At 47.7% G+C, this 12,178-nt stretch overlaps 1 long non-coding RNA gene across 1 annotated transcript in view; it reads right to left on the bottom strand.

The window, feature by feature from the left end:
- The window catches only part of LOC123517163, a 49,605-nt gene that overhangs the window by 11,410 nt on the left and 26,017 nt on the right, over window positions 1-12,178 (bottom strand). The window contains exon 3 of the long non-coding RNA XR_006678411.1: window positions 189-299. This is a non-coding gene — a long non-coding RNA (uncharacterized LOC123517163). The remainder of the gene's footprint in view (window positions 1-188; window positions 300-12,178) is intronic.

Genomic DNA, 12,178 nt, shown 5'->3' with positions numbered 1-12,178 from the left:
AATGAATTATTCATTGTGTACAGGTTGTCGGCCACAGTGCCTGCAGTGACATGGCACTAGTCCAGTATGTTCGTCACACTATTGTGGGAATAAATAGAAAAAAAAAGTAAATATGTAAAATGTGGAATATTGGAGGGAAGGTTGGTATGATATACCTCACCTCTACCTACCAGTATGAGCGTCCTCACCTTCAGAGGAATTGTTCCAAATGTCAAGGTGAGACACATCCTTCCTTCCGCTATCAGAGACTGAAGTCATCCACTGCTTGACCTCACGTCCTCACGTGCCACAACACTAACCTAAAATATGAAACAAATAGTATCAATATTCATATTTGTAATTGTGAAAGAAAAGGAGCAAGAGAAAACAAACAAACAAACAAACAAACAAACAAAAAAAAGAAATGACATCTTGCATTAGGCGAAGTGAGGCAGACATCACAACTCATGAATACCGAAGCATTTCAGGTCCCACAGAGTGGTGGCTCCCCCTCCCCGTTAATACATAGCATCAGATAAGAGAAGGAAGTTCTACCTTCCCGGCGTCCGCGCACAGGACTGGACAGCGCCCACTAGACACACGAATTGGCTAAATCATGTATCATTACAAGGTATGCATCTCTTGTTAAGTCTCAGCCAGGTACTATGGTCATTGAGAGAGAGAGAGAGAGAGAGAGAGAGAGAGAGAGAGAGGGGGGGAGAGAGGGGGAAGACAGGTACAGTAGACTAATTGTTTGAGTACGAGACGCCACCTACTAGTAGTACACAAGACACACAAATACGCCAGGGTGCTACTTTAGCGTGAGGTCTACCGCCATATGTGGCCTACCCAGGTGCAGCCTGAGGTCTACCACGTGACCCGCGTCCCTCCGGGACCCTCCCCGCGTAACAGAGGTGGAAAATTCAAGCCTGTGTTACGTTGCCCTGTAAAGGGGTGTCAACTACACGGACTGTTCGTACAGGAAATGATTTTTCCATTATACGGACATGAGGAACAAATTGCACTGCAACCTGAGCCTGTGTGAAATATCAGAATTAATATTTCTCTTTGTATTAGATAATACCAATGTCCACAGTAACGACTCTAACAGGAAAATCTACCAGTACTGTAACTGACTGGTTCAACATGTGCCGAGAGGTGTGTACAGCCATAGTTTCTCAACAACGACGAGGAAAGATGGTAGGAACAACAGATAACCCCATCCAAATTGATGAGGTAAGATTTACTGGTCGACGGAAGTACAACCGAGGAAGGATGCTGAATGGAGACAACGCTCCTCTCTCCGAGGACAGTGACGCAGAACAAGAAAACAACAGAAACCATGGGCGTAGAATTGATGGGCCTTGGGTTTTTGGTCTTAAACAAGGCTCAGACTGTCGGTACTTTTGGGTGGAATGGCGTGACCACAAAACTCTAATCCATATTATTGAAAGGGAGTGTGCATGTGGTTCGGTGATTCATTCAGATGAGTGGCCTGCTTATAGCAACCTAGATGCCATGGGGTACCAGCATTTTACCGTGAACCACCAGCAACATTTTGTGGATCCAGTGGCAGGAACACACACACAGGCAACTGAACGATCGTGGTTGGACGCTAAAACGGTGATTCTGAAGAGAATTTTGACCTTTCTTCCTTATCTATTTAAGTCATTCCTAGGATATGTACAAATTAAGTGTTTATCGCTAAAATAATGTATGGAAATGTGTGATATCCATGAGGGAGGGATAATGCAGCGGTAGACCTCACGCTTTAGTGCTAACGGGAGGTAGATCTCACGCTATAGTGTGGTAGACCTCACGCTAAAGTAGCACCTACGCCAGGAAGGTCTGCGGAATGATGTCCCGGATAAACAGACAGGCAATGACGAGTATCATGGGTATTCTTCCTCTATCATTGATGAAAGGTTAGTGGTGGTACTGCCGACCACACCAGGCCACGTCGCGAACACGTCTTGCTCTTGTGCGTCTCTGTGAAACGTGCGTGATACACGAGGCGAGGCAGGGCGGGGCAAGGCGGGGCGGGGAATGAGAGGTTGCGTGTGTCAAACTGACGCATCCGATTCACCGCATGTATAGAAAATTATCATCAGGCAGAAAAAAAGACACGTTACCTGAATGAACTCTGAATGCCAAACCAAAAGCACACCCAATTGATCGCAAACTTCACACACACACACACACACACACACACACACACACACACACACACACACACACACACACACACACACACACACACACACTCAACTTTCGTGGCGCTCACGGATCGATTCTCTGTAATAGATTTCCGGCTTTTTATTTGCCCTCTGGCCCGAGGAAGTGTGTCGCGTTTTAGCGATGTGCCATTGTATATTCATGGAGCTATTTGCATACAGAACCGTCATTGTCGCTGGCTGGGGGAAGCTAGATTGGAAAAAAAAGTGGCCGAGCATCGCGCAAAGTTTCATAATTAATAATAAATTAAAGTTGTCATGTAAACACTTACTATTATTGTTATGAATTAACGAACCTGGAATTGATTCGCAGCTTTACAGATCAAATCAAGTTTATTATGCGGCACGTTGTTGTTGAATAATGAAGCAATTTGTCCAAAATAATAATTAGGGTAATTTAATTTTTCATTGCGTGACAAATGATAGGTTTAATAGAAATACGGATTCACAAATAATGATAATGTGGCCACACTAACATTACATTAACTTGATTTTCTGGGATACGTTACTTTGATTTAGAGGATGTACTTGCACTATACAAAAAATGTGTGTGTGTGTGTGTGTGTGTGTGTGTGTGTGTGTGTGTGTGTGTGTGTGTGTGTGTTAGAGTAGGTACTACATTTTACTTTGGAGAGGCAAGGACAGGCCGGGTTAGGAGGTGCAGTGAAAACAACGGATTTCCCATAAGCTACAGGCACGCGGGGCGAAGGGGTAGGTAAGCATTCACCGCCTCCTTGATCTCTCGCCAGCCACGCGCATCACGTCTGCCTCCTCGGGCCCCTCACCGCCTGGACTGCTGGACCGGGTTGCGACGTGTGTAGAGAAAGGAGTGAGAGACTGAGAGCCTTATTCAGAATGTTCCGCTCTCACCACAACTGTTTTCATAGTCCACAGGTATGATTAGTCGGTTCTTTAAGAGTATTTCTCCTAAATTAAAGTAGAAATCTTGTTAATTTGTCACTAGAAGCATAAAAACACACTTAAAAGCCCCGGTAAATTTAATTAGAGCCTTGTGAGAGTAGCGGAAGTGTGGTGCAGGTATTTCAGAACATTGTGCTGAGACTTGATGATTACACAAGAAACAGCTGAATTAGAATTGTTAAAAGTGTGAAATGAAAAAAAAAAAAAAAAATGGAGAAAAAAAGATGCGGAAAGAAAGAAAAGATTGGGCTAAACAAGACCATGAAACGAAGATACAACGAAAGATAAAAGAAAAAGAAAACGAGGAATAAAAAGAAACAGAAAAAAAGGTAAAAAATGAAAATGGAAATAACAACACTTGAAAATGAAAAAGAGGAGAAAAGAAAAATAAAGGGAAAAATAAAGAAAAAATAATGAAAATAACAATAATAAAGAAAATATAAGAAGAAAAGAAAGAAAAGAAAACGAAAAGAAAAAGAAAAATAGAGGAAAATAGAAAAATAAAAATGATAAAGAAAAGTAATAAAAAAACGAAAAAACACGAAAAGAAAACGAAGAAACAAATAAGAAAAAGAAAAAAATGAAGAAAAGAAGAAAAGAAAGGAAAATATAGAAAAAAATAGAGAAAAAAAGTAAAAAAAAAAAATAAATAAAACGAAGAAAAAGGAAAACTGAAAAGAAGAAATCAGATACAAGGAAACACGAGATGAAAAAAAAAAAAAAAAAAACTTATAAATAATAGAAGTTGCCCAGGTGAACCAAAGAAGGGACCGAATCCTGCACCCGCTTAAGCACTAATAGAATACAATACGAAACTCATCACAACAGAAGGAAATCATGCAATAGAACTCGTACAAAAGCGTTAATGTGTTCTGCAGCGACAGCGTGATTTGGTGAAGGTGTGTGTGTCAGGATTAAAGGAAAGACTGGGCGTGTTGAAGGAGGATGGATGATCAGCTGTGGCGAAATGGGAGCAGAAGAAAGTAGTAGTAGTAGTAGTAGTAGTAGTAGTAGTAGTAGTAGTAGTAGTAGTAGTAGTAGTAGTAGTAGTAGTAGTAGTAGTAGTAGTTGTTGTTGTTGTTGTTGTAGTTGCAGTTGTAGTGGTAGTAGTATTGGTAATAGTAGTAGTAGTAGTAGTAGTAATAGGAGTAACAGTAGTAATAGTAGTAACATTAGTAATCGTAGCAACAGTAGTAATGGTAGTAACAGTAGTAATAGTAGTAACAGTAGTAATAGTAGTAACAGTAGTAACAGTAGTAATAGTAGTAACAGTAGTAATAGTAGTAGTAGTAGTAGTAGTAGTAGTAGTGGTGGTGGTGGTGGTGGTGGTGGTGGTGGTGGTGGTGGTGGTGGTGGTGGTGGGTGGTGGTATTTTATCAGAGAAAAAGGCTATTGAGGAGTTATCAGACCTTTATAAACAAGGTTGATTAGAAATAAAGCAATTAAATGCCCACTACCACCACCACCACCACCACCACCACTACCACTATTACTATTACTACCACTATTACTATTACTATTACTGCTGCTGCTTCTAATAATTAATCGGAAAAGGTTATCACTTTTTCAGGCAGGATGGAACTCTGGGTAACGAATATAGGAATAAATGAAAAAAAAAAAAAAAAAGATCATGGAGGACTTTGAGGAATCTGCAAGAGGTTTACCAGAGACAATGCGAAACAAGAAGTCTTTATCACAAAGGATTCACTGCAGAAAATTAGAGGATGGCAGTGTGATAACTATTGTTTGCCAGAAAGAACAATTTTATCAGAAAAAAAAAATTAGAACTCAATGAGAGAGAGAGAGAGAGAGAGAGAGAGAGAGAGAGAGAGAGAGAGAGAGAGAGAGAGAGAGAGAGAGAGAGAGAGAGAGAGAGAGAGAGAGAGAGAGAGAGAGAGAGAGAGAGAGAGAGAGAGAGAGAGAGAGAGAGAGAGAGAGAGAGAGAGAGAGAGAGAGAATGTTCGTCGGAAAAGATGTGATTTAGTGGTTTTTGTTAGAAGGGATTAGATGTTGCATCTGTACAAGGAACAAGAGTAAAAGACTGTTACCAAGGTCGCAACGCTTCAAGAAGTGGAGCATCGAGGCCGTGTGAGACGAGGCGGTGCGTTGCAATGCGATAAAAATTCATCACTCACTGAAACCCGACACACACGTGGTGGTAATCAGACACATTGAGCGACGCTAATTGAATGGAATTAACGATAGATTGCATTCACGTGGCGCTGCTGCTGCTGCTGCTGCTGCGCGCGTGTTGTAATGAAATAGACAAATCACTCACTTTGGACGCCGGGATAAATGGAACAGCCCTACGCTTACACTTTTGTCTGACTAACAGTGTCCACCAGCCAACCAGCCTACCCTCCAGCCAGCAAGCAAGTCGGCCAGCCAACCCGCCAGCCAGCCAGCCAGCCAGCCAACCCGCCAGCCAGCCAGCAATCAAGTCAGTCAGTCAGATAACCAGCCAGCAAACATGTTAGTCAGTCTGTTAGCCAGTCAGCCAGCCAGCCAGCCAGCCAGCTAGTCAGCATTCAAGTCAGTTAGTGAGTTATCCAGCCAGTAAACAAGTTAGTCAGCCAGCCAGCCAGCCAGATAGTCAGTTAGCGGAGGGATGAGTGGCGCCAGATTCGTCCGCCGCCGCGTTAAATGTCGGAAAACAGGTAATTGTGTCACCGAACTCAAGCTCATGTTTGAAAAAAAATAAGATGAAAAGAAAACTCTATCCTGTGGCTAATAATAATGACGGCCTTTTTGTAACTTTGAAAATGATAGTAATGTCAAAATAACAACGTCTCTTTTCCTCTCGATAGTACATTAATAATTGTTCCTATTTTACAGCAAAAAAAGCTCATTGTTATAAAACTATTCAACTTTAACACCTTCCCTCAACTTTCTCACTTTTGATGAGTAGGAAAAATAATGTAAAAGAATAAGTAAATAAATAACTTAATCCAAACAGATAATTACCAAACGATGGAGAAATAATCCTCTCATTGAGTTCACGAATGCTCTCCTCCACAACATAAAGATTGTGCCTCCACCTCACAGACTATAGGGCGTGGTAGTGGTGGATGTGGAGAGCGGTGGGCGTGGAGGTATGAGGTGGACATGGAGGCAGCGGTGGGCGTGGAGACAGCAGGGGGGTGTGGAGACAGCAGGGAGTGTGGAGGTATGAGGCTGGCGTGTAGGCAGTGTTGGGCGTGGAGACAGCGGTGGGTGTGGAGACAACAGGGGGCGTGGAGACAGCAGGAGGCGTGGAAGTATGAGGTGGGCATGGAGACAGTGGTGGGCGTGGAGGCAGCGGTGGGCGTGGAGGCAGCGGTGGGCGTGGAGGCAGAGGTGGGCTTGGAGGCAAAAGGGGTTGTGGAGACAGCAGGGGGAGTGGAGGTATGAGGTGGGCTTGGAGGCAATGGTGGGCGTGAAGGCAGTGGTGGGCGTGGAGGCACTGATGAGCATGAAGGCAGTGATGGGCGTGGAGAAAGTGGTGGGCGTGAAGGCAGTGGTGGGCGTAGAGGCAACGGAAGCAGCAGTGAGCGGTGGGCGTGGAGACAATGGTGGGCGTGGAGGCAGCGGAGGCAGCGGTGGGCAGTGGGCGTGGAGGCAGCAGTAGGCGTGGAGGCAGCGGAGGCAGCGGTTGGTGGTGGGCGTGGAGACAGTGGTGGGCATGAAGATAGTGGTGGGTGGTGGGCGTGAAGGCAACGATGGGCGTGGAAGCAGCGGAAGCAGCTGTGGGAGTTGGGCGTGGAGGCAGTGGTGGGCGTAGAAGCAGCGGAGGCAGCGATGGGCGGTGGGCGTGGAGACAGCGGAGGGCGTGGAAGCAACGATGGCCGTGGAGGCAGTGGTGGTCGTGGAGGCAGTGCAGTCAGCTGTGGGCGGTGGGCGTGGAAGGAGCAATGGGTGGAGACAGTGGTGGGCGTGGAGGCAGTTGTGGGCGTAGAGGCAGTGGTGATCGTGGAGGCAGTGGTGATCGTGGAGGCAACGGTGGGCGTGGAAGCAACGGTGGGCGTGGAGGCAACGGAGGCAGCAGTGAGCGGTGGGCGTGGAGGCAGTGGTGGGCGTCGAAGCAGTGGTGGGCGTGGAGGCAGTGGTGGGCGTAGAGGCAGTGGTGATCGTGGAGGCAACGGTGGGCGTGGAGGCAACGGAGGCAGCAGTGAGCGGTGGGCGTGGAGGCATTGGTGGGCGTGAAGGGAATGGTGGGCGTGGAGGTAGCGGTGGATGTGGAGGAGGTGGTGGACGTTGAGGCAGTGGAGGACGTGTAAGCAGTGGTGGGCGTAGAGACAGCGGAGCCAGCGGTGGGCGTGGAGGTAGAAGTAGGCGTGGAGACAGCGGAGGCGGCTGTGCCCGGTGGGCGTGGAGGCAGCGGAGGTAGCGGTGGGCGGTGGGCGTAGAGGCTGTGGTGGGAGTGGAGATAGAGGTGGGCGTGGAGACAGAGGTGGGCTTGGAGACAGCGGTGGGCGTGGAGAAAGCGGTGGGCTTGGAGGCAGTGGTGGGCGTGGAGGCAGTGGTGGGCGTGGAGGCAGCGGTGGGCGGTAGGCGTGGAGGCGGTGGTGGGCGTGGAGGCAGTGGTTTGCGTGTAGGCAGTGGTGGGCGTGAATGCAGTGGTGGGCATGGAGGCAGCGGAGGCAGCGATGGGCGTGGAGGCAGTGGTGGGTGTGGAGGCAGCAGAGGGCGGTGGGCGTGGAGGCAGCGGTGGGCGTGGAGACAGCAGTGTGTGTGGGGGCAACAGAGGTAGCAGTGAGCGTTGGGGCAGCGGACGAAGTGGTGGGCGTGGAGGCAGCGGTGGGCGGTGGGCGTGGAGGCAGTAGTGGGCGGGGAGGCTGCGGTGTGTGGTGGGCATGGAGGTAGCGGAAGCAGCAGTTGGTTGTAGGTGTGGAAGAAGTGGTGGGCGTGGAGGCAGCGGTGGGCCGTGGGCGTTGAGGCAGTTGTGGGCGTGGAGGCAGCTGTGGGCGGTGAGCGTGGAGGCAGCGGTGGGCGGTGGGCGTGGAGGCAGCGGCGGGTGGTGGGCGTGGAGGCAGCGGTGGGCGGTGGGCGTGGAGGCAGTGGTGGGCGTGGAGGCAGCGGTGGTCTGTGGGCGTGGAGGTAGCGGTGGGCGTGGAGGCAGTGGTGGGCGTGGAGGCAGTGTTGGGCGTGAAGGCATCGGTGGGCGTGAAGGTAGCGGTGGGCGGTGGGGTGGAGGCAGCGGTGGGCGGTGGGCGTGGAGGCAGTGCGGGCGTTGGGCTTTGAGACAATGGCGGCAGTTTCCTCGTGACGTTTGAATATATTATAACCGCTACCTGAACATTTCCGTGACTCGTTCTGACACAAGGAAGACCTCGGCGCTGTAATTAGAGGCAGAGCTCCCCGCTGTCCTCCATCTGCCGAATAACATGCATCTCTTCCTCAGATTACCGAGCCGTGACGCTCAGCTGACAGCTGCCCGGGGAAGTAAACATGCAGAGATGCAGGCACAGCCAATGCGATCTCTCTCTCTCTCTCTCTCTCTCTCTCTCTCTCTATGAAATTAGTATAGCCTATGAGTAGAGCGCTATCACAAGCAAGAGTGGAATCAATAGGACCCCAAGGGCTGTACTCTTTAACATAATGTAGCTACCGGGCTGGTGAGCGTGCTGGTGGTGGAGCTGAAAACACATTTTCAGAGCAATTGCGATATTCACGTCATCTCTTTCGAAAATGTACGAAACTCTTAGTGTCGAGGCTGTAGGTTCGTGTCCCATGATGGGCGACAAACACTGAGCTCTCACTCGAGTGACGATGACGATTGGTCAAAACTAATGTGTTTTCTAAATGTCAGTGTTCCCGCGACCCTCTCCCCCCTGGACACCATCACCATCCACTGGTAAGCATCGCCACGGGGAGGGAAGCCTCAACAGCCAGCCATTCGCTACGGCAAGACGAGACCACTACACTGGTGTCCTCACATGTACTACTGGACGTCACCTCTGAACACTACTGCCCAGGCCAGGGAAGCGTCTGTACGTCTGGCACGACAGGAGAGGCACCCGCATTAACGGATTGGGACGGCATGCGTCACTCAGCTAAACCATCACTGCTGGTGGAGGGGCAGGAGTGAGTTCCCGTGCCAGACTTGATGGCCAACCTACGGCACAGGCAAGTGGCATTCTGAGGCCTGCCATGCACGAACACTTATCCATGTGCTTTGCAGGCCCAGCTTACCCTGACGCGCCTCGCCACCTCAGAGATGTACCACTTCCTGCTGCGCGATAGTTCTGTACACTGAAAGCACAGCAGACCACCGAGGGTCAACCATGACGACACACGGAAAAAGCAATTTTTTAGATTTAATCTTATTGTGTCTATGCTACACTGCTCGCCTCGCGGGACACGGACACACGCACACACGGACACGGACACACACATCTGACCTGACAACGAAGCTCTACACAGTATCTATTATACTTTGTTGTCCGCATCTAGTTCATTGTGTGTCCATATTGTCTTTCACCTGGCCTTCTTTCATTGATGAATTAAAAACAGCACAAAATCGAATCATGATATGTATATTTTACAAAGGTAAAGTTGATTCTACTGGAAACATATTTTCAGAACGTAGACTCTTAAACTTTTATTATATACACAAATGTTTCCTAATTCTATTCGTCCTTAAGAACATTACAAACGGACAGGGAACTCCACTTTTTAGAATGATAGATTCGACTCATGCCACCATCTCAACATAATATGTCCACAATACCGCACTGCTCTGTTTAAGCACAGCATATTTCATCACGGCCCACAATTATGAAATAGCTTACCAAATTATGTTAAGTCTTTTTTTACAGTAAACATCTTCGTTTAAAAGGAAAATTATGGAATATTTTTATCATAATGCAGAATAGTTAGGCTAATTATGTAATAGTACATAATATGTAATAGTTAGTGTTATTCGCAGCTTTGTACTCTTTCCACTATACATTGTACTCGTGTTCCTAGCGCCTTTCAAACAAATGGAAACAACGTAGAATACAAATATATGTCAGAAAGTCTTGACTCGACAAGTCGTGCCAATATTCAGAATGTTTCTCTCTGTACACTTGTATATAAAAAAGGCAATAAACTTGACTTTCTTACTTATTTATTTGCTTACAAACACACACACACACACACACACACACACACACACACACACACACGGGGAATTCCAGCCTGACGTAACATTCTAATTGCGAAAGGGAACATTTATTTTCCTTTCTGAAGTGCTCCTCCTCAGTGTTGCGGCACCATATCTAAATCATCCAAACATTTCCCAGTGAGCGGGTCCTCATTGCAGGGTACACCGGTGGCAGCCGCGGCTTCGCGCTGAACACACATTAGTGCAGTGCAGTTTAAACTCCCTGCGCCGCGCCGCCCCTCACACAGCACAGCACAGCGTGGCCGTGGCCTGTCTGACAATATGTGACTACACGTTTAATTTTTATAAATTGCCTCATCACTGCTAACGAGGGTGTGGCGGGGCGTCGGTCGGCACGGTAACACTTTTTTTTCAGGTTAAATTACTGAACACTAATGAAGACCTATTGTACAGCACACACACAAAGAGAGAGAGAGAGAGAGAGAGAGAGAGAGAGAGAGAGAGAGAGAGAGAGAGAGAGAGAGAGAGAGAGAGAGAGAGAGAGAGAGAGAGAGAGAGAGAGAGAGAGAGAGAGAGAGAGAGAGAGAGAGAGAGAGAGAGAGAGAGAGAGAGAGAGAGAGAGAGAGAGAGAGAGAGAGAGAGAGAGAGAGAGAGAGAGAGAGAGAGAGAGAGAGAGAGAGAGAGAGAGAGAGAGAGAGAGAGAGGAGAGAGAGAGAGAGAGAGAGAGAGAGAGAGAGAGAGAGAGAGAGAGAGAGAGACCGATCACCTATAAAACCAACAGCCGCTGCTGAACTTAAAGTCAATTTGCATTTATCGCAGTGAGCGTGGCCCAAGATGCATGTCTCACCTGCGCCCTGCTTAAGAGACGCATGGCTCCCCGGGGGCTGTAATTCCTGCTTGGCGTCACGGCGCACTCCACCCAACCCGACCCAACCCAACCCGATCACACCAGACCAGATCGGACCCAACCCACCTCGTCCGACCTAACCAATCCGCTACACTCATTTTCTCCCTCGTGTTGGAATACTTGTTTCTCCGTGTTCATTGACGCTTCTCACTGGTCTCCTACACTCAGAAAATACGCACGCACACGCAGACACACACACAGTCTCTCTCTCTCTCTCTCTCTCTCTCTCTCTCTCTCTTACGCAGTTCTTCCGTCTCTTACTCTTATATCTTAATTTCTTTTGTTTCCCGCCTTTTGAAAAAAGTGCAGACGATGAAGACGCGGAATGATGGACAAGACGTGCATAACACTTCATAAATAATTCTAGTACATTGGACTCAGCACTATTAGACAACAACAGCAACAGCAACAACAACAGCAACAACACAGCCACAGACAACACGGTTATTCTTTTTGGGCTGGGTTGAGGGAGGAGAGAGAAGAGAACCAACAAACAGCACAGCGTGAAGCCTCGGTCAGACACGGGAGTCGATGCGTGGCAGACATGAGCTCTTAGGGTTAATCTCGATAAAGTAATGAGGTTTGCCGGGCTAATGGGCAGCTAAGGGCCGCCCCGCATAGCCCTTACGTCCCCTCATCCCTGGGGCCACCATTCTGAAACTGCGGGCTCTCATCACAACTGTGTTTCAAAGGGCACTTATTGCATGCGCTCTATTCTGGAACACTTCCATCCACATCGCCACTACTATGTAAGGCTTTAGTTCAACCTATACACGAATTTTTAAGGACGTTTTTAGTTCTATAGGGACAGCTTATTAACCCTTTCAATACTAAGACACATATTTACCTTGAGATTTGTGTACGATTAGACCATTTTATTGACATTAGGAAAGGTCTTTGGAAATCAGAAGATTGATGGCCAGTCTTCACTATTCTAATCCCCATACGAGTTTCTAAGCTGTATAAAATGGTCAAAATATTAAGCAGAATGAATATGGAAAAGCGTCATGGTACTGAAGGAGTTAAGATTCCTATATATACTATTTGTGT

This window comes from Portunus trituberculatus, chromosome 6 (genome assembly GCF_017591435.1).
Source record: "Portunus trituberculatus isolate SZX2019 chromosome 6, ASM1759143v1, whole genome shotgun sequence".
In the NCBI taxonomy this organism is placed as follows: domain Eukaryota; kingdom Metazoa; phylum Arthropoda; class Malacostraca; order Decapoda; family Portunidae; genus Portunus; species Portunus trituberculatus.
Note: the sequence above shows the minus strand (reverse complement) of the source record. Positions and strands in the feature narration are given on the sequence as shown.